Source organism: Scleropages formosus, chromosome 20 (assembly GCF_900964775.1).
Source record: "Scleropages formosus chromosome 20, fSclFor1.1, whole genome shotgun sequence".
NCBI lineage: Eukaryota > Metazoa > Chordata > Actinopteri > Osteoglossiformes > Osteoglossidae > Scleropages > Scleropages formosus.
The window spans coordinates 16,276,486-16,296,994 of NC_041825.1; the positions used below are offsets into that span (position 1 = coordinate 16,276,486).

At 42.9% G+C, this 20,509-nt stretch overlaps 1 protein-coding gene across 1 annotated transcript in view; it reads left to right on the plus strand.

Annotated features, from left to right (window-relative positions):
- The first annotated feature begins 5,880 nt into the window (after window positions 1-5,880).
- grin2cb (glutamate receptor, ionotropic, N-methyl D-aspartate 2Cb) overlaps window positions 5,881-20,509 on the plus strand; it is a 61,620-nt gene continuing 46,991 nt past the window's right edge. The window contains exon 1 of the mRNA XM_018761380.2: window positions 5,881-5,955. The gene's annotated coding sequence lies outside the window, so the exon portion shown is untranslated. The remainder of the gene's footprint in view (window positions 5,956-20,509) is intronic.

A 20,509-nucleotide genomic window follows, 5' to 3' on the forward strand; every position in this document is an offset into this window, starting at 1 on the left:
AGAATGATCTGAAAAATGCCACCCAGACTTTACAAGATAAAATGCCATTCTCAGATTTTTAAAAAAAATTTGTTATTTTTATGTTTTTAAGGGGGGTGCGGTGTGCAGCGGGTTTGGCGGGGTCCTACTCTCTGGGGGGTCTGGGGTTCGAGTCCCGCTTGGGGTGCCTTGCGATGGACTGGCGTCCCGTCCTGGGTGTCTCCCCTCCCCTCCACCCTTGTGCCCTGTGTTGCCGAGTTAGGCTCTGGCTCGCCGCGACCCCGCTTGGGACAAGCAGTTTCAGACAATGTGTGTGTGTGTGTTTCTACACTAGTGCTCTTTTTGTACTTGCCGTGCGTTACCTGTCAGAGAAAGCAACCTAGAACGAGGGAATACAGCTTGCCCTGAAGGAATTACAGACTACCCACGAGTCCAGTGCTCCCTGCCCCTACCAAGGTGCTTAACATGTGTGACTTATTCACAAAGCAGTACAGTCACATCTCATTTTTTTATGGCTCCTCTACTGGGCCCCCATCCACCACCAACACATAATTAACTGTTTGCATGTATATTGATACCATGTTTTTTTTGTTTCAGTAGTCAGGGCAGCGGAAATAATCAGCAACAATAGTGGGAGATAATTTTTTACCTGTCCCACTGAAGATACGAAGGGTCTCCACAAAGGTCCCCAATGTGCCATTCTCAAAAGTTCAACCATAGAATTAAACCTCCAGGAAAATGGGAACTTTTGCCAAGCAGGGCTAGACCTGAAACAAAGGAATCTATTTTTTTTAAATTACATTGTTGTAGGCAAAAAATAACACTCGCTGGACTTTACCAAACACGTTTTCACATTTTACAACACTATTACATTTCAAACAACATGTGTAGAAAAAAAGGCCCTTCATAATTGTGGAGAGAAATGTGAGTAGAGTGCTCCATAAAAATTTATTGAATTCAATGGAACTGAAATGATGTTTACATACCTGCAGGAGAGATCTATATCAATTAGTGTCCATTGATGATGTGCAATTACAGTCTTATCCACACTAGACACTGTTTCTTTTTCGGGGTTTGTTTTATTGGTTTATACAGCAACCACAATAGGTACTGATCAACATCTAAGTGATGACCTGTATGACTGAATACAGGTAATACGTTACAAGTCTTCGGATGTCTTCAGGGAAGGAGCATAATGTAGACACAATCAGTGCTTGCTCAGTGCATTCACTGACTGTTTTAAATAAATAAATGATCAGCTCAAAAGCATCACTTTTAACCACAACAGATGAAGTAAACGAATATCTGAAGACATCTTGCTTCACAGAACATTTAGAGTTAAAATATGAAATAAATGTATTTGAATCAGAGGGGGTGCGGTGGCGCAGTGGGTTGGACCACAGTCCTCCTCTCCGGTGGGTCTGGGGTTTGAGTCCCGCTTGAGGTGCCTTGCGATGGACTGGCATCCCGTCCTGGGTGTGTCCCCTCCCCCTCCGGCCTTATGCCCTGTGTTGCCGGGTAGGCTCTGGTTCCCCGTGACCCCGTATGGGACAAGCGGTTCAGAAAATGTGTGTGTGTGTGTGTGTGTGTGTATTTGAATCAAGGTTATTCACACACACCATCTGAAACCATTTGTCCCATGTGGGGGTCACAGGGAGCCAGAGCCTAACCCAGGGTGAAAGGCTGGAGGGGGAGGGAACACATGCAGGATGGGGCACCAGCCCATCATAAGGCATCCCAAGCAGGACTTGAACCCCAAACCAACTGGAGAGTAGGACTAGGTCCAACCCACTGCGCCACCGCACCCCCTGTCCTAGGTTTTTTTATTTAAGAAGAATTTTTCCATAAAATGTTCAAATGGAATGGTTCAATTGCAGCTGGCTTTTCTTCAGCAGAACGCAGTGCATTAACTTCAAATAACTTGATACTGGGTGCAATTGTGCTACAAACTAAGAGAATGGTGGTTGTCAACAGCCTCATTCTGGGAAGAGCGACAGAAGGTGACTAAATGTGATCAACGTACGGTGAATGGAATTTACGTTAAAGAAACTGAAGAACTGCTACCTTTTCATCTTTTATTTACAAGTTTACACTTCCCGCCCTCACAACACACTACATGCAAGCACATATGCAAAAGTGTGACCATACAGAATCAATATTTTATGGTTTGGGGTAATATCACCTGTAGATTGTAACCGTCAGTCTCAGGGACACAGAATATGACAAGCATTGCTAAGTTGAGACAAGTTGTTCAGGACGAAAAGACTACCGGGTGTTGGATATCCAAAGGTTACCAGCGGTATGCACTTCTAGATGTGGTCAGCTGTCAGGTGTGCTGCACTATAACTCTCTCGGTGACAAATGGCCATTGTCTGACACGGGGAAATGTGGGTCCTGCCCTCGATGCTCACTGAAATGTGCAGAGAGGCATTGTGGGTAGCTGATTATGAGACAACAGGAAGCACCAGAATGAGAGCTGACAGTGGAAGGGATTGCTGTATATTGTTCAGCAGGTATATCCAAAAACAAGAATCATTCAGATTTAGTGATTGTGTAGCCTTGAAGCATGGAAATAATTAGGCAGCAAGAGAAGCAACCTCATTGCATATGTTTTCCGTTGCATTACTGCTCAGATGATTAACAGACGTGGAAAATAATTCTCATTACTCAAAATTATACTGTTTTATAAGTGTGGGGATGCAGTGGCACAGTGGGTTGGACTGGATCCTGCTCTCTGGTGGGTCTGGGGTTTGAGTCCTGCTTGAGATGCCTTGCGACAGACTGGCGTCCTGTCCTGGGTGTGTCCCCTCCCCCTCCGGCCTTATGCCCTGTGTTGCCGGCTTAGGGTCTGGCTCCCTGTGACCCTGTATGGGGCAAGTGGTTTCAGGGGATGTGTGTGTGTTTCATAAGTGCTTTCAACCTCTGCATGAATTCTTTAGGATTTGGGTAAATCTTTATTTACAAAAGAAACATATGAAGGCTTCATGACCGGAGCTGTGTTAAAATTTATTCAAAATACTTACTTTTTGTGTATATGAGCAGCTTCATAAAAGCAGTGAACAGTCCCAAAAGGGCCCAGAATGAATTGAACGTGTGTGTTTTAGAAGAGTTTCTGAATTAGTGATGTTGAGGTTGGAATATTGATTACACAGCCAACACATGTGAGCTCCTAGGATACTGTGAGCACAATGCATACACACACACACACACACACACACACACACACACACACACACACACACACACACACACACACACACACACACACGCTGTGATTTGTACATTCGTACCAGAGTCAGGTATTCTAGTATTTACCACTCCAATACAACTTGGCCCTCACTACAACTCTGTTTGCAAAGCAGCGTTATCATTTCCTGCAAGTCACATCTAAATATTTGCCATTGTACACCTGTCTACATTTCACTCTGCACTACAAAAAGCTGTTTCATCACTTGTTCTATTTTTGAAAATGTCATAGTTTTATTTATGGAAAAGTTAAAAAGACCCAAGTGATGAAAAAAGTCACTCAAACAGTTATACAGTTTCCCTTTGAAGACACATTCTGGTCTGTGAGGCCACAGGCTATTTAAATAAGATGGTTTCAGTCAATTTTGTTGTGGAAAAAGAAAAACATGAATGTGATATTTTGAAAAATACATTTTAAGAAAAAAAGCATGATGTCAGTGTATGGAAACTGGTGTGCAGAGTATGGCAATTTCAAGACACGTAGAGTTAGGAAGAACAAAAATAATGAAAATGTACTAAATAAAAGAATGTCTGAAATTTTTCCCCTTGGTGAGAAAAGTAAACCAGGTTTCTTCTGAGCTTGATGGAAGTGTTGGGATAAAAATGTGTTTGTGTCAGTTCTTGCTTAAGCTGTTGAACCTACATACTGGAACCAAAACCACACCAAAGCAAGTGGCTGTTTGCGAGTGTGAAAATATCAGTGTTACACCACTACAACAGGTCTGAAGACACTTAATCCTAACCAGCTATGTGTGGATGCAGAAAAAGTAACTGACGGGGCCAATACTGAGAAGTGAGACGTGTGTAATTTTATTGCACCTCTGCTGCCTTATTTATAGTAATAAGCACACTTCTGGTTAATTCCTTAAAAATCACTGCAGAAAGCTGCTTTGGGTATTTGGATTCCTGAGGGTTCCAACTGACAGACATACAGAGGGGAGAGAGAAGAAAAGGAGAGCAACAGCATGAAATGGAGAGAGAGAGAGCATGAGAGGGAGTTAGAGAGAGGGAGAGAGAGAGAGAAGATGAGAGAGAGAGAGAGAGAGAGAGAGAGGTGGTGGCGAGGAGTGGAGGTGATTTAGAGAACAGGATCCTGCCCAGGCAGGCAGAACTGCTCCAGATGGAGAGCTCTTGCTTAAACCTGTTGATGTGACACAACCTGTGGTTGAAGCTCAACAAGGAGCGGAGGTGCGCTGGACCAGAGGCAGAGGGACAGACCCGGGGGAATGGTGCCACAAGAGCGTTGGCCACGACGGACACTCGCTCTCTGCTCTACGGGAACGGAACCGTGCATGGACCACGCTCGCTCACAGAAGAAACACGCGGCTGTGAAGAGAGCGAGGGACCAACTGTGGTAGGAGTGAGTGCAATAAGCAAAGGGGAGAGAGGCGGAAACGAGGGGAGAAGAGAAAGGAAGGCAGGGAGGGTTAGCTCATGGAGAGAGGGAGAGAGTCACAAGATAAATCCTTACAACATAGTGATTATAGCTCACAAGTCCTCCTGTGACAGGGCCTGCAGGTCCCAGGATTACAGTTCACCAGTATAACAAGGTGTAGTGAGGGATTTAACTGAACGGAGAAGAAGTCTGCAGCAGCAGGCAAGGAGACCGAGAGCAAAAGGCGGGGAGATCCGCCCTAAAGCTCGCGACAAGGCCACCCGCGTCTCCCGGTGCCGACCTGCCGCTGCCTACTGCCTCAACCATCTGTCCACCTGCTCCGCCAGCCCCATCAGCTGCATCTGGGGAAGATCACCTGATGAAATGTGAGGAATCTGCAACGCTTGGAGGAGTGGAGTTTGCCCAAAATGCAGTGCGAATGTTAAGCAAAGAAGGCAAGGCTGCGAAGCCACCGCACGGGAGCCTTGTCTCGAAAACTTCACGCCTGGACTGCGAGAGAACGAAAAGCAGCCCAGCGACATTACAAGTGGGGTAAAAGTATCGGGGTGACCGGCGAAACCTTTCCGTCAAATGGCTCAGCCTTACGTTCTTTTCTTTTGTTTTTTTTTTTTTTTAACGCCAGCTGGTCCAGCATTGCTTACTTTCCTTCTCGTTCTTCACATCTCTGCCCTCCTGGTCCAAACAACGTGAGTGAGTAGAGCGCAGGAAGAAACACGCTTACAGATTGGGTGGCTGATTGGTGGTGAAGGGCTGCTTTGCACCTCACAAGGAGTGGCATTCCAGCAGACATTCACACACACACACGCACACACGCACACACTCGTTCTCTCTCCATTTCTCTCCCTCCCATTACACACATACAGGCTATCTGCTTGCCACAACTCAGCTTAGCTCCCCACCTGCGTCTGTCTCGCGCCTCCTCCCGGGAGGATGTCGCAACTTTAATTCTCCAGCCGCCTCTCGACCCTTGACAAGCCCAGGATAATCAATGGAGGGCACTTCTTGACTTTCCCTCCGTCCCGTGGCTTCCCCCACCTCATCTACCTCTCGATCTGCCCACCTCTCACCTGTGCCCCTTCACTGGAGTGTCCCAGCCCACCGCCCGGCACAGATGATGCGACTTTCTACCGAAGTGCCAGGAACCATGTCACAGCTGTCGCTGTGTCTGCCGTCGCCGACAACAAAGTAGCATCGAACAAGTGCCGGGAAGCGAGGAAGAGGAGCTGAAGGAGGGGAGGAGGGAAAGTGGGGGGGGGAAGAGACAAGCGCCGTGGAAGCAACAAGCAGAGAATGAGTCGCCGGCTTCCGGAACCGGACACATATTGCCTGTGCAGGTAATGAATTGCCTTTCCCACTTTCTACGCCCACTCCTCCTCCCTCATGGTCTGAAGTATGGGCGCTTCCCCTGTGAGAGCCTCACCAATGCTTTTTCCCCCCATTTACAACTCCCAGTGGGGAAACGGCTCTTTATTAAATTGTTCCGGTGTCTCTCCTAACTCCCTGTTGAACGTGCTCATGTTTGCATGGCCGCCGTAGCGCTTTGCATCAGGAGAAGTGGTGTTACGCTTGATGCCTGACACCGCGAGTACACGTAACACTTGTCTAACAGGTGCATTTTTAAAAAAGTCATGCTTTGGATAGAGGGGCAGTGTGAAAAGAACAGGTGGAATTTTTAGGAATAAGCCACAGAAAGCACCCTTTCATTTTGTTCTTGTGGGCGGGCGAGCGCGTCTGAAATAGCATTTACTTTTGGCAACATGCTGCCTTCACAGAAGTAGATGCTGTTCGTGCCTTTTTTAAGATGTCTTCATTTAAAAGGAGGTCTCTTATAGGAATTGCGTCCAGTCCCGGTGCCTCCTTGAGTCTGCAGCTGCATGTTCTCAGGACTCCTATGGGAGGATGAAGGCGTGAGAAGGGCAGGCTCTTGCCGACATGTACGGGTGGCTCCTTTTCACAGAGGGCTGGCTATTCAGCCATATGGAGTGTCAAGATACGAGAAAGCGCCAAAAGAAGGGTACCAACTATGATTGCAAAGGCGATAGCGTTGTCACCACAGGGCACCACCAAAGTTTGGTAGAAGCTGCAACAGTCAGTCATTTCTCGAGCCAGTTTGATGGGCAGCATGCTACCTCTTCATCGTGGCTAGTTTTTCTGAGTATCAAAATCTTTATGTCCGACTTCACTTGAGTCCGAACTCATCCCTATATTCACCACCATGTATTTGCAACTGTAACCCTCTATGGATTGGCCTAGTTCAAAAGTCTATAAAACATATTTTGTATGTTTTCCTACTTGGTGGTGTAATTGTTATAGAACTGGAGTTTTGATCAAAGATGAACTGATTTAAATACTAATGGGGCACTTCTTTTGTATGGTTGATGAAAACACACTTCCCATTAAATGCCGGTAAGTGTCCAGCTGCTTTAAACATGAAGCAGCTCATGAAACCTGCACTGCATGCTTAACTCCATTCTTATTATTTTTTGTGCTCTTCCCAACATATTACCTTTTGGTTTGCATAATCAGTCTTCAGCCTTTCAGTCTTTCATTCTTTGGCCAGGGTGTGTTCAGCGTAATGCAGCGATGGCAGCAAATACACAAGAAGAGAGGGAGCGCTTTGCGGACCACCATCACCGAGGGTCAGAAAGAGTTAAATTTGAACCGTGTGACGGCCCAGTCTGTCAGTGCCACCTCTCTGTGTGACAGGGAAACAGATGCATCGATCCCAGTCTGCTGGCTCCCATCTCCCACAACCGGTCCATCACCCAGCAGGATGCATGTGCAGGAGTCCATCCGACCTCTGACAAAAAATAAACCAGCTTCTGTCCTTGTATTTCCCTGTTTCTTCTCCTCATAGGAAACGTTTAAGCGGCAGAGTGACTCGGAGATGCGACAGAGCTGATCTTTACGTTTTTGCATAGCACCCACGAAGAAAGCATAGATGACCATGGGGCTGAAGGCCTAAGATTGACAGCATGGGTCACACAAAGCAGTTTAGCACCTCGTAAGTGGATTTCTAGGGGATAAGTCCAGCTGCAAAGACATTTTGAAACAGATGCTGCAGTAATTCCTATGCAAAGTTATTTAAAATTCATACTGAATTTTAGTGAACGATGGCATTCGATGGGGGAAATTATTCCTATTTTCTGTGCCTGCTGAAAAGAGAACATACACAAAGTGTCAAATGACTTGTCAGTGATTTCCAAGCGGTTCCCAATTTTTTTTTGAAAAAAAAGATGAAATATTGTAACATATGTACTATTACAGACTGAAGGAATAGCCTTGCAGAGTCAAGGTTTCTGATTAGAGTGTTATATATTTCTTCCCGTATCTCACTGGCAATTATACACTTTTGCAGAATATTTTGAACAGGGACAAAAGGATTTAAAGGATGTGGATGGCTGTGCACTCAGGAATTGGGTATATAGACTGAATTTCAAAACACTTCTCTGGGGGACATTTGATCAGACAAGCTAAAATTTCAGGGAAAAATGAAAACCAGACTTGGAGTGACAGGAAAATGTTTCTCACTTTGCCAACAAGGACTTTAGCTAAGTTAGAAAACGTTCATCATGCACAGCGAAAACGGTCTACAACAGTTTTTTAGAACCTGGACTGATGTCCGGAGCTGCGGTCCATGGTTAACTGATTGCTCATTTCATTGCCGAGACATTTTAGTCACGCTTCGGACAAATCAGCTCGGTGAGAAGTCAAAGGTGTGCGGCACATCTTCTTATCCTTATCCAGCAGGGATGGATGAGGAAAACGGGATAAGACCGAACCCAATTCAAGGACAAGCATGCACAGATTCACACACACACACACAAGCAGACACAGACTTGGACCCACGCTCAGAGACATAGAACAAACACACATGTACACTTACGCACAGTCACACGGATACAAAGGAAGCTGTACTGAGACACATTACGATAGATGGGTGGTTTTGACCAGAGAGAATGAACCAAGGTCATGTGGATAGAGAATAGCAGTAAATTCCGCAGACGCCAGACAGGGCTGTAAATTCACACAATCTTTTTCAGTGATTTATGCTCCCCATAAACAAAAGAGGAAAATAGACAAGAATGTCTTAAAGTGCATTTCTTCCTGTGTGAGGGTTGCTTTATGTGTGTATGTGTGTGCTTATGTGTTTGCGTGTGTATGTGGCCTTATTTTGATAGCTAGGCGGCACGGTGGCACAGCCAGTAGCGCTCCTGTCTCACAGCACCTGGGTGGTGTGAGAGAATGTGGTTTGATCCCTGCTCAGTCTGTGTGAAGTTTGCGAGTTCTCCCTGTGTCTGCGTGGATTTCCTCCGGGTGCTCTGGTTTCCTCCCACAGTCCAAACATGCTGTTCAGGTCCCCCCCCCCCCCAATAGTGTGTGAGTATCACAGAGAGGAAGTCAGTTTCACCGATGTATGGATGAGTGACCCATTGTAAGTAGTGTATCCAGCAGTGTAAATCACCTTGGTGAATAAGGTGTGTGGGCTGATAACACTACATAGAGTTCATTGGAAGTCACTTTGGAGAAAAGTGTCCGCTAAATGAATAAATGTAAACTACTGAAGAAAATGTCCTCACAAAGAAAATAAACTTTGGGAAATAGAAGTTGCTGAAATTCCCCCACTAAAAATGTCTGCTTTAAAAAGTCAGGATTTTCTAAAAAAAAAAAGAGCAGAATCACACACACAATGTCTACAGTGACATGTCCCAATGAACCAGAGCCTAACCTGGTAACACAGCACGCAAAGCTGGAGGGGACAAACCTTGGATCAGACACCAGTCCACCACAAGGCACCCAAAGTAGGACTCAAACCCCAGACCCGCCGCAGAGCGGACCCCGGCCAAACCCGCTGCACCACTTGGCCCTCCTGCCAATTTTTACCAGCTTTTCTAATTGTCTTAGTCTAGAAGTAAAATAATTTGCTGAATTAAGTTGGCTTAAGTCTGAAATCCTATCCTCACTGCAATCTGTGTCTATTTATGCATGTATTTGTGTGTGTTTGGACTGGGAGGGAGGACCAGCAAACCGGAAGTCAGTCACACGTTGTGTTTGGTGTCACTCGCTATCGCTGCCTTGCTGTTCTGCTCCCTTCTATATCGTGCTCCATTTGTATTGGGGTAAATCAGTGTGTCCGACACAGTCCTTCTCATAGCAAAGGCAGCCACTGGTCATGGCCCACCTGCTGCTCCAGTGCCCTCTACCACTCGGACTGCTGCGGACCCTTGCGCCCTGAGAAACGGCAGCTGTAAGGCCTTTGACTCAGGAGAACATGAAATTACAGCGTACGTGACTTGCTAAAGACCCGGCTGATTAACGACTGCCCGGTCGCAGCTGCGTTTAACACGTCTAATATTTCACGATCGGAGATCCCATCTCCAGAAAGCGGGGAATCTGGATGACCGATGATAGTGACTGCCGTATGCGAACTGAGCGCTGTTTTTATTCATTTCAATTAAATACCAATGCAATGATTTTCACAAACAAATATTGGTATTTGTGATGTGATTAAGGATTGCTGCAGAGATCAGTGTCCTTTTAGGATTAACTGCGTGCGACAGCCAGGTCCGTGTAACTGACATAAATGAGAGCCGCGAAGGTTGCACCAGGAAACGTCTCGCGTATCACCAGCAACACCGAATAATGGTGAGGAGAAACCATTAGCCAACAGTCGAAAATGTGTGCTTTGCCCCATGCTGGGTAACAGACTGTTTCCTCTCTTGTTTCTGCCCTCTAAATGGCCGAGTCTGCTGGGTTTGGCTGCCACTTTCACCAGGGTTGGTGACATTATGTGGATTTAAGCTGTGCATTCAATAAATGCTTTTAGAGCAGTACTAAAGCCTCATGCTGTTAAAAGTGGTATGAAGGAGACAGTCACAATTTTTTCTGTCAAAACCATAACCAGACAGTGCACCTTTTCAATTTAATCGCAGTGTAACAGGTTAAGCAAAGAGGCACCGTTCAATCAAGAAGTACTGCCGGAAAACTGTAAGGCTGAAAACTTCCAAACAGTGTAGTAGGAGGAAACACATTATATTCAGCATAAGGCCAATTTGTCAATACTTCAATTTATATCTCGGAAAAAAAATTGTTTCAACCAACGGCGGTTTAGGAATTAAATATATGCCACCCAGGTTTTTACCTTCATCAAACCTTCGGTAAGAGGCGACTACCTTTCTTTCCATCCTATGAAAGAATGAATGAATGACAGATTCCAAGATCCACAATGCAGATGTGTAAAGAAAGCAGAATGAGCATTAAATTTACAATAGAAGTAAATTTCTGCTGAACAGATCTAATCTGTGAGAGGATGTGCCACAGGAAGGTGTCTTCCAAAGAAAAACCTGTCGTGCAATAATTGCTGTTTGTGGGAACTCAACGTTCGCAATAGTTCTCCAGATACTATGAAGCAGTGAGGGTTGCAGTTTGTCTCCCTGTCTTTGTTTCAGGAAATATTGTGTGGTTTGTGCTCGGTGAAATTATGCTGTCCACTTTAAAAGCTTCTCTCTCTAAAGGCTTAAGTCTTTAGAGAGGTTAATCTGATTACAATTTTTCTTTTATAATTCTGATAATGATCCTCGCTGTAGTATTGTGTACTATTGTTCTAAAATTGAATTTCTCTTGATTTCTAAGTTCTGGGAAAAAAAAAAAAAAAAACCATTGAATTATTTGCTATTTGCCATGAACATACATTTAGATTATATGATCCTCATTTACAAATTACACAGTGGCCAAGCGGGTAGCACTGGTGCCTGACGGCATATGGGCTATGTGTTTGGATGAGGGTTTGAATCTGGCTCAGTCTGTGTGGGATTTTCACACGTTGTCTCTATGTTTGTGTGGGTTTCCTCCCTGTCCTTTGGTATCATCCCACAGATCAAAGGCCTGTTTCAGGTAAAATAGGGAATCTAAATTACCGATTGCGTGTGGGAGTGACTGCGTTACACTGCTCTGCTGTACACATGAGTGAATGGCTGTAGAATTCGCTGTAGTGTTTCTAGCATTGTAATTCGTCGTGGAGAAAGGTGTCAGCTAAATACTAGCTAATAATCGATGTACTTGATTTGGGGAAAGGTCTCTGCTAAACGAATAAATGTAAATGGACAGTATAGTAGAGAGTTCAATGTAATTCAGTTCATACCATCACAGCTCATTATTAACTAAGTTCACCATGAAAAAAAGACATTAGCATTTCTAATTGTATTATTTTTTAAGCACCGATGTATAATCTTAGAATCTGTAAAAAAATCTGTGGCCATTTATAATTGGGCGAACACAGAATAACATCCCAGACACGTTACTTACTGTGTGAGACACCGAGAGATTTGTGAGCAGCGAAGGAGACTGGGCTCCCTTGGCCGAGCAGTCGAGATGCTGCCATGTTGGCGAAGGGCATCGTTCCACACCCTGGGAAAGGCCTTAGCCTGATCCTCCTCGCTCCAAGTGTGACCAATCAAAATGCTCACGCATACACTGCGTATCAGTCATGCAGCCTGCAAAAAACCTTCAAAAGACGAGCAGCACGTGGGCCTGGAGGCTTCTTTACTCATAAATGCACATTGACAAGCACAATTAGAAACAGCTTATAAATATTTATTTTCCTTTGTGTAAACACAATATGAGCACAAATAAAACACCTGTATTCCATTAAAGACATGGGGAAGATTGTGGTGTTTTCTAATCCACTGCACATAAAGAAAAATCATTCTTTGAGCAATGCTGGGAAAGATGAAACATTTTCTGACATGAAGAACACACACATACGGGAATATTATTACCTTATGTAGATACGTACAGGTTACGGATGGTTCATCCACGAGCTCTCAGACGTGAAGCAGTATTGGAACCCAATGTCCTTCGCTAAATGGTGAAGCAGTCTACAGATACAGTACATTTAGCTGGACTAGTCCAATATTTCCAAGAAAAACTGGGAGGTATTATAATGTGCCCCTCTAAATTTTTCTAGATACAGAAGTTATCTCTGACTTCAGGACGAAAGAGACAGAAATACCAAGATGTCTGTTTGAGGTTAATTGGAAGTACTGTGAGGACAGGACTAAACCGCGATGATGATTTTGTCCAGTTTTGCATATATATATGTATGCTCTCCACTGACAACGTTCTGCAAATCTGTTGCGGATCTCGTCATCATGATGTGAATGACAAGCGCTGTAACATGTTTAAATTGGGTTCAGATAGTGAAGAGGAGATAGATTCACACAATGCAACTGGTATCATTTAAAAGCTAGATGGGAGACTTTTCATTACAAAGTGTCCTTCACAGCAATTTCATTTCTTCTCGCTTAGGGCACCAGACGACTCCTGCATAGATAAGAGTACGGTTCTCCAAAAATTATAATGTACAAACTGAAGGGACACTAAATGACTGACTGCGTTATCTGCTTCTTTTCATCTGTATTCCAATGTCAATTTAATTACACAAAAAATTCCTTTCTCTGTTAAAGTCCTCCAATTTGTACAGTATCAGATGTTCCAGTTGAAGAGGAAATATATATAATCTCCTCAGCGAGATTTAGGTTTGACCTTATTTCACCATTTTTAGCTCTTCAACGTCCCTGAGAACAGGCGACACCACATGCTTCAGCACAGCAGACTCCCAACGTAAATGTTGAATTCTGGATTTTTCCCCAGTATGCAATGCATAGAAAAGACTTTTTTGCGGTGTCTCTTCCTGAGTAAATTGAAATGGGCACATAAAGACACAGGCGGATAATATCTTCATGTGAACAACTGGTGTTTCGTCAAATATGAACTCTCTTGTGAACTCTGTTGGCAGATACCAGAGCACTGCTCTCTGATTTGTTTGTATTATACAACAGCAGCTCAGTTTTTAATCCATTTGTTTGTAGGGTTAGACCTTTGTTGTTTTGTTGTCATTCAGAAGTTACACATGCCTTTTTCATTTATTAGATGGCTGCAGATGCTGCAATTTATTTTAAGATCAAATCAATTCCCCTCTTACCGTGGGTTCGTTTTGGCACATGCTGAGGAGCAGGACCATGACTATTTCATCATAGGCTAAGCTTCAGAACCTTTACCGTGAACTGGCCGTAAGATACAGCGGAGTAGACTACTAGATGACAGTACTTTCTCAATGGTAAGATTTTGTGGTACACTACATAATCGCTGTTTGTTCCCAGGACTCGAGGGAGGTGAAAAAAGAATCACTTATATTTTTATTCTTTAAGCAATGTCATCTGTAGTTACATTCTCAGTACTACCCTGTAACATTGTTCTCACTCTTTTATGGTTGTTTATCACCGTTATGCTTGCATACTTTACCTTTGAAATCACCGTTTGACCCAGTTGCAGAGTTTGTCTCCATGTCAATCATGAGCACAAACGTGTTTTATTATTTATTTATTTAATGCATTTATGGGTAAATAGCAGGACAGCAATGACATTCCAAGACAGAAAGCACTCCTAGCTGTCCAAGCCATTAATTGCAATCGATGGCAAGATGTCCTCTAACTGGCTTATGTTGTAATTCTCCGCTTGAGCCGGTGTACATAACACAGGTTAAAAAAAAAAAAAAAAAAAAAAACAATAAATAAAAAAGCAGACAGAAAGACAGAGGACAGATTTTTAGGAGACAGGGTGTGAGAAATATGAAGCAAAGTAGAAAGATTAATGAGGAGTATAGTGTGCTTTTAGATATAGCAAGTAAAGTAAGAGTGAGTGACATGATGGCTGGACTGTGGGATGGAGTGCACAGCTGAATGACAGAGCACTAATGAGTAATATATCAAGGGTGTATCATTATCAATCACCTGGCCATCCGCTGACTTCCAGCACGTTCTTCTATTTACGGTATTTTACGGTTTGCATGAATACATTCTTCATTTAAAATGGGGTCAAGCAGCAGGTAGCTGCGAACCAAGGGTACATAATTTTAACCAGCTCAAGTCCCAGTAGGGCATCAATAGTTGCACCTTTGGGTACTAAATCAGAATTACTGCAGTAAAACAGCCATTGCTCATAAGTAGAAAGAACGGTAAGAAACTTTGGATGAAATTATTGGCCATGAAAGTATATGATGATGCAGTGTACAGTAGGTATGATAATATATAACCCATATAATTCAAGGCTTGGGTTACCTCATAAGATTATGGCTGTTGGCTGAGCTACATTTCATTGAGGCAATTTCTGTAATAAATATTCTGAATGCACAGCCTATTAGGATGTGTCTGTCTGATTCGTAATGTACTCTAAATATGTTTACGATGATTTTATTGGTAGCTGTCATTATAGAATGAATTTCACTAATTACACTGGGACACTAGGACAATGAATCCACCTTATAACCGTACCACCTGCACATGGTTTTGATCACTGGAATTCTTTCAGTCTTTCGCTCGTTTTCTGTTTCTTGTCTTTGAGAACAGGGAGGCAGTAAACAAAACACACATTTTACTTCTAACACTCTCTGTACCCTGAAACAATACAAAGGCAAACGTGGTTTAAGGGCATGATGTGGTTCTTAAATGACAACGGAGCTATTGTAGGTCTGTCATCCAGGGCCTATTGATTTCAGTGTTATTCTGACATACGAACACAACAGCTCCAGCTGCAAGATCTGAACATTAAAGCATCATTTCATCCCAGGGTTCCTGAGCCACTGCTATAGGTTTTCCATTTTTTTTTCAGCTTTTAAGTGCGCCGAGCCAGGAGACGCTGCTTTCTGCCGTTTGTTGAAATCCTTTTGAGGACGTCCACCTGACAAGAGATCTGAAGGGAATGACAGTGAATGGACTCTGGCTGCTGCATGTGATCTGACAGGCTTTTGCTGGATGCCACCCCCCCTCCCACCACCTCGCGGCAGACCCCAGGTGTCTGCACGCAGGCAGGCACGGTCCAGTGGCCTGACAAGGAGGTGAACTGCGAGCTGCCCGCTGGGTACAGCTGCTCTTTCCCACTAGAGGGTGTTAAATGGCCCCTGGTAGAATGCCTCCTATTTGTGAAAAGCTAAGCCAAGTTTACAACTTGTTAGAGGTATAAAATCAATACTAAGCACTTTCTGTCTTTGCTACGAATGAGCTTGTAGTTTTACTGTAAATTGGGCATTAAGTGAGCTAAAACTTCCTACTGCTGTCAGGAATGGGAAGATTCACTATGTATAAGGCGTGGGAGTGGAGCAAGGCTTATGGCCATAAGGTGTGCTGTGTGGGGGGTAGCCAGTGCGACATGGGGTCAGTCACCTTCTGATGTTAGAACTGGGCGCTAAATCCGACATCTTAGAATCGAAGAGTGATGCTAAACTGCAGATACCTGTTGTAGGAGCCGCTTCCCAAACCCCAGGCCTATTACCTCACGAAAACATCTGTCAAGAAGCAGGGAGGGGTGTCCTGCCGTGCAGATTCAAGAGGTAAATTACATCAACTGAGAGCACGCTCATAAGAATCACGGTGCGTCCTGAACACAGCCAGAAACCCTGCAAGTAGCAGACTACCAGATAATTGCTGTGATTCCCACTATGATGCATAATGCGGTAAACACCCCCCTTGCACATTACACTTATCGTGGTAAAATAAGATATGCAAATCAGATCTCAGTGAGAAAAGGTGACTGCATAACTAAATATTGTATTTCAGAATGCAAGCAACACATCTGCGACAATATTCTGAGAAAACAGTGAGAGTAACATTTGAAGCTACAGTAGGCGTAGCATCGTCATTGGGTTCCACAAAAACAGTTGTTGATCTCAGATGGAAAAACAAATGTCAAGTAAAACAACTTTTGAAAGGTGAATGTTAGAGGTCAAAGTAAAATAATGCATACACTTTTCTCTGCAGTTCTTATGCTGTTTATCTGGAGGTCATTCGCTATAATAATTTCATGTTCAAATGCCACAAGATGGAAAAATGAAAGTAGATTGCCAAAATATAGATTATTCTTTACACTGCACATTTTTCTTTTAATTTCATTTCAAATTAACAGCAAAATAAATATTCTCCGGACTGCTACATGACATGACAGGGAGTGTACAACATTCTCTTAATGTACTCGGAAGAAAAGTTTTTAGATCTTAAGGGATCTATTTGCAGAAGTCACAGTACTGCGTAAGTGTATATATAAATGCTTTCTTTCAGTGTTTAGTTTGATTTTGAAGCAGTGCAAATGGTTGTGGTAATTCACTTTCGGCATTTGGGATTCAAATGATTTTAATTTGTAAGTTAATTATTTTTATCTGGTTTTGGTTCAATATTTTTCATCAAAAACATACACATTGCATAACATTGCCCTTTCAATCTTCTAGTGTAACGAAACTATAGAAATTTACAAATATGGGTTCTCCAGTAGTTCTTTGTAAAAGTTAAAATAATAATAATAATAGTATTAATAACAGTACTGCTGTCTCACAGTGCATGGGTGCTGCGAGAGGACATGGATTCAATCCCTGCTCAATCTGTGTGGAGTTTGCATGTTCTCCCTGTGTCTGCATGGGTTTCCTTTGGGTGCTCTGGTTTCCTCCCACAGTCCAAAGACATGCTGTTCAGGTTCACCCATAGTGTGTGAGTGACAGAGAGAGTGTGTTCCACTGCCGTATCGATGAGTGACCCATTGTAAGTAGTGTATCTAGCACTGTAAGTCACCGCGGTGAAAAAGTGTGTGGGCTGTGCGTGGAAGTCACTTTTGAGAAAAGAGTCTACTAAATAAATAAATGTAAATGTAACATAAATGTATTGCTCAGTACCTTTATGCATGTGTTAATTCCCAAGAACAAGCTAGAAAACAGTGAAATATCACATTAGGGTGGTCTGGAGGCATGCACAACATATTTATCCTCTGGTACAAAAAAGGTTTGGCACTATATCAAAAGTGAGAGGCTTTGCACCTCCAATATGACACTTAGAAAACAGTTTTAACACTTGAGGTTGACTTGAGGGCACATCTGTTAACTAATACACCAGTATGAATGTAACTGGAACAAATAAGAAGAGAACTGCAGTTCTTTGAAATTATTAAATAAGAGGGCTTCATGTAGAAGGGCACATCTCTTCCATCTGCACTCTTAATAACCCTGTGTTTTATTTTGTAGTATCCTTTCTGAAACTGTGGAAACCCGAAGTTAAAGGTCCTTTAGGACTGTGGCCAATCCTGTGCAGTCAGATTTGACATATACTAACCTACGTCTACAACAGCTTCTCCCAAGGGGGGTCCCAGCAAGCCGGCAACACAGGGCGCAAGAGCAAAGGGGTAGGGGACACACCCAGGAGGGGACACCAGTCCATCACAAGGCACCCCAAGCAGGGCTCGAACCCCACACCCACCACACAGCAGGCACTGGCCAAACCTGGCACAACAACGCGACCTCCCAGAATTTGGTCTATCGTGACCACTGAGTTACATTTGCAATTACAGTTATTTAGTTAGCTGGTGGACGGAGAGAGAGAGCACATTCTAGCACACTGTAGCTAAAAGTGAAAACTTACAGATGTTCTGTATTGGGCCCATTCTGAGTTGCACCGCCAAGCTGCTACAGGTGGACAAGCACAGTGCCCTTGCTGAGGTGTAGGTAGAGGTCAGATCCTGTAGGTTTTGCTTTCCAGATCCTTTGACCCTCTTATTGACTAACATCAAAAACTTGATACTTGCAGCCTGAGGAAGCCAGCGGAGAGAGACGAGGAGGGGCGATACATTAAAAATAAATGAATAAGTTGTTAAAGCACTTGCTTTTGGAACATAACCTGTTGAAACCTGAACCATAGTAACTGCCAGGAAGCCTCCATGGTGGCTAAAGGTGCTGGCAAAACTTTCATAAGAGAACTAATTTTCTGGAAACTGTTTTCTAGGACATGCCTCATATTTTGAGGGCAAGTTACAGTATATTTTATTAAATAAAAAGGAGTGTGGTTACTTTTATTTTTATCCCCTCTAGATCTTTTCAGTGTGCAATAAAACTATTACATTTAAAGTGCCGTTTCTTCCTATCTGGCAATGTAATTAATGCTGTAAAAGTAAAAAATCACATTTTTGTTACAATGAACCCACTGAAGGAAAAACGGAAATGACTAGACAGAAGCCTCCCAGGAATGACTGTAATATATTATAATCTTCTCACCCAGATGAACATTCTTTCATTTTCTAAGAAAGAAATAAGTATCAAACAAGACCAATTTAACAACTAAAATTTCATGTGGTGTCATGCAACATAAAAATGTAAATGTAAAAGTAATTTACCATAATGTTCAGTGTTTCATAACCTGCTTGTACATGCATTCCATAGCAAAATTATAACTGTACATATAGTATTGGCACTTATGCTAAAAAAATAGTAGTGAATGACAGTATTCAAGGGCTTTTTTATTCACTAAAACCACTTTCCAATGGATTAAATTGTAAAATCTGGGAAGTATATACTCTTGAATGGAAATTGTTCAGCATCAGCAGCATTTTTAAATGATAAATGCACAAATGTTGTATTTAGTGATGGAGACAATGGAATGTCCTCTCAATACTGTGAGACAGTTGTCCTGTCTTAACTTGGCAGTTTGGAAGCCTAGCTTATAAATAGCTAGTTAACACATGTATATTGACTATTGTTGTAGGTTAGCCAGCTCTGCTAAAGAATAGTAGCTTCAACAAGCTATTTTACAAAATGTCAAGGCAATTGAAGGAATTGTTCTATTAACAAAAATGACAAAACCATCAACTTAGGTTCTTTATGTCGCATGTGGCCCTTTATGTGAAAAAGTATAGCTTTTAGGTGGCATAGTCTGTTTTAGAGATGTGCTGATGCTTTGAGTATCAAAGTCAGATTTGTAACATCTGAAATCATAGTAAAGATAGTCCTTGACTTGCAATGAGGTCCTGAAGACCTTGTTGTAAATTGACTCTGTAGTTGGTTGATAATCTTCTTAAAATGAATTATATAAACCTTAAGGACATGTACAAAACAGCACGCACAAATACTATATTGTATGAGTCTTTTAAAATTTTTTTCACTTCATGTACATAGTATTCATGTTAACACACACACATTGGCCAAAGCTGCTTGTCTCAAACTGGGTTGAGGAAAGCTGGAGCCTAACCTGGCAACACAGGGTGTAAGGTTGGAAGGGGGAAGGGACACACCGAGGGTGGGATGCCAGTTCCTGATAAGTCACCCCAAGTGAGACTCAAACCCCAGACCTGCCAGAGAGCAGGACCCGGCCAAACTCACTGCGCCACCGCATCCCCCATTCATGTTAAAATAATACTAATAGAGATTAATATTAATGTAGCGCACTGTGCTCTAGATTCAGATGGGACATAGAGGGCCACATGAACATCATTCTTTATGAACGTTTATCAGAACACCAGCACACAGAGGTATAGACACGGACCCAAGGAAATAATGCTCTTGGTCTGAGGACCCCTTTTCCTCAAGTACCTGCACCTCAAGCCAGCCTTCCTAGCCTGCTTAGCGACCCCCAGGCTTTCCTCCTCTCCTGGGCAACGAACACTCACAGCCTTATATTCCCTGTGAGCCCCCACAGTGGTTAAACAACTAATTTTACCCACAGATAACAACATTTTACCCACAGTTCTCAACTATTTACAATAAACATATTTTTCTGCTCAAACATAACACCCCTCTTTAACGTGGATCGTTACATTAATACGAACTACAGTATTATAATATTTTAAGGCTACATTATCTTTCACTTTTTCTTTTTTGCAGCACAGAAATACTGATCTAAGTAGGCACTTTAAACAAACAACTTTAAATAAAAAATAACTTGAATGGAATCAGAAAGAAAAAATTCTATAAATAAAGTTTTTTTAAATAAAGCGTAATCACCGATGGAAACGTTGACTGAGTCAAACTAATATGAATGCCTTGCAGTCATTTTATAATTTCAACTAGAGAACTGTTTTGGGACT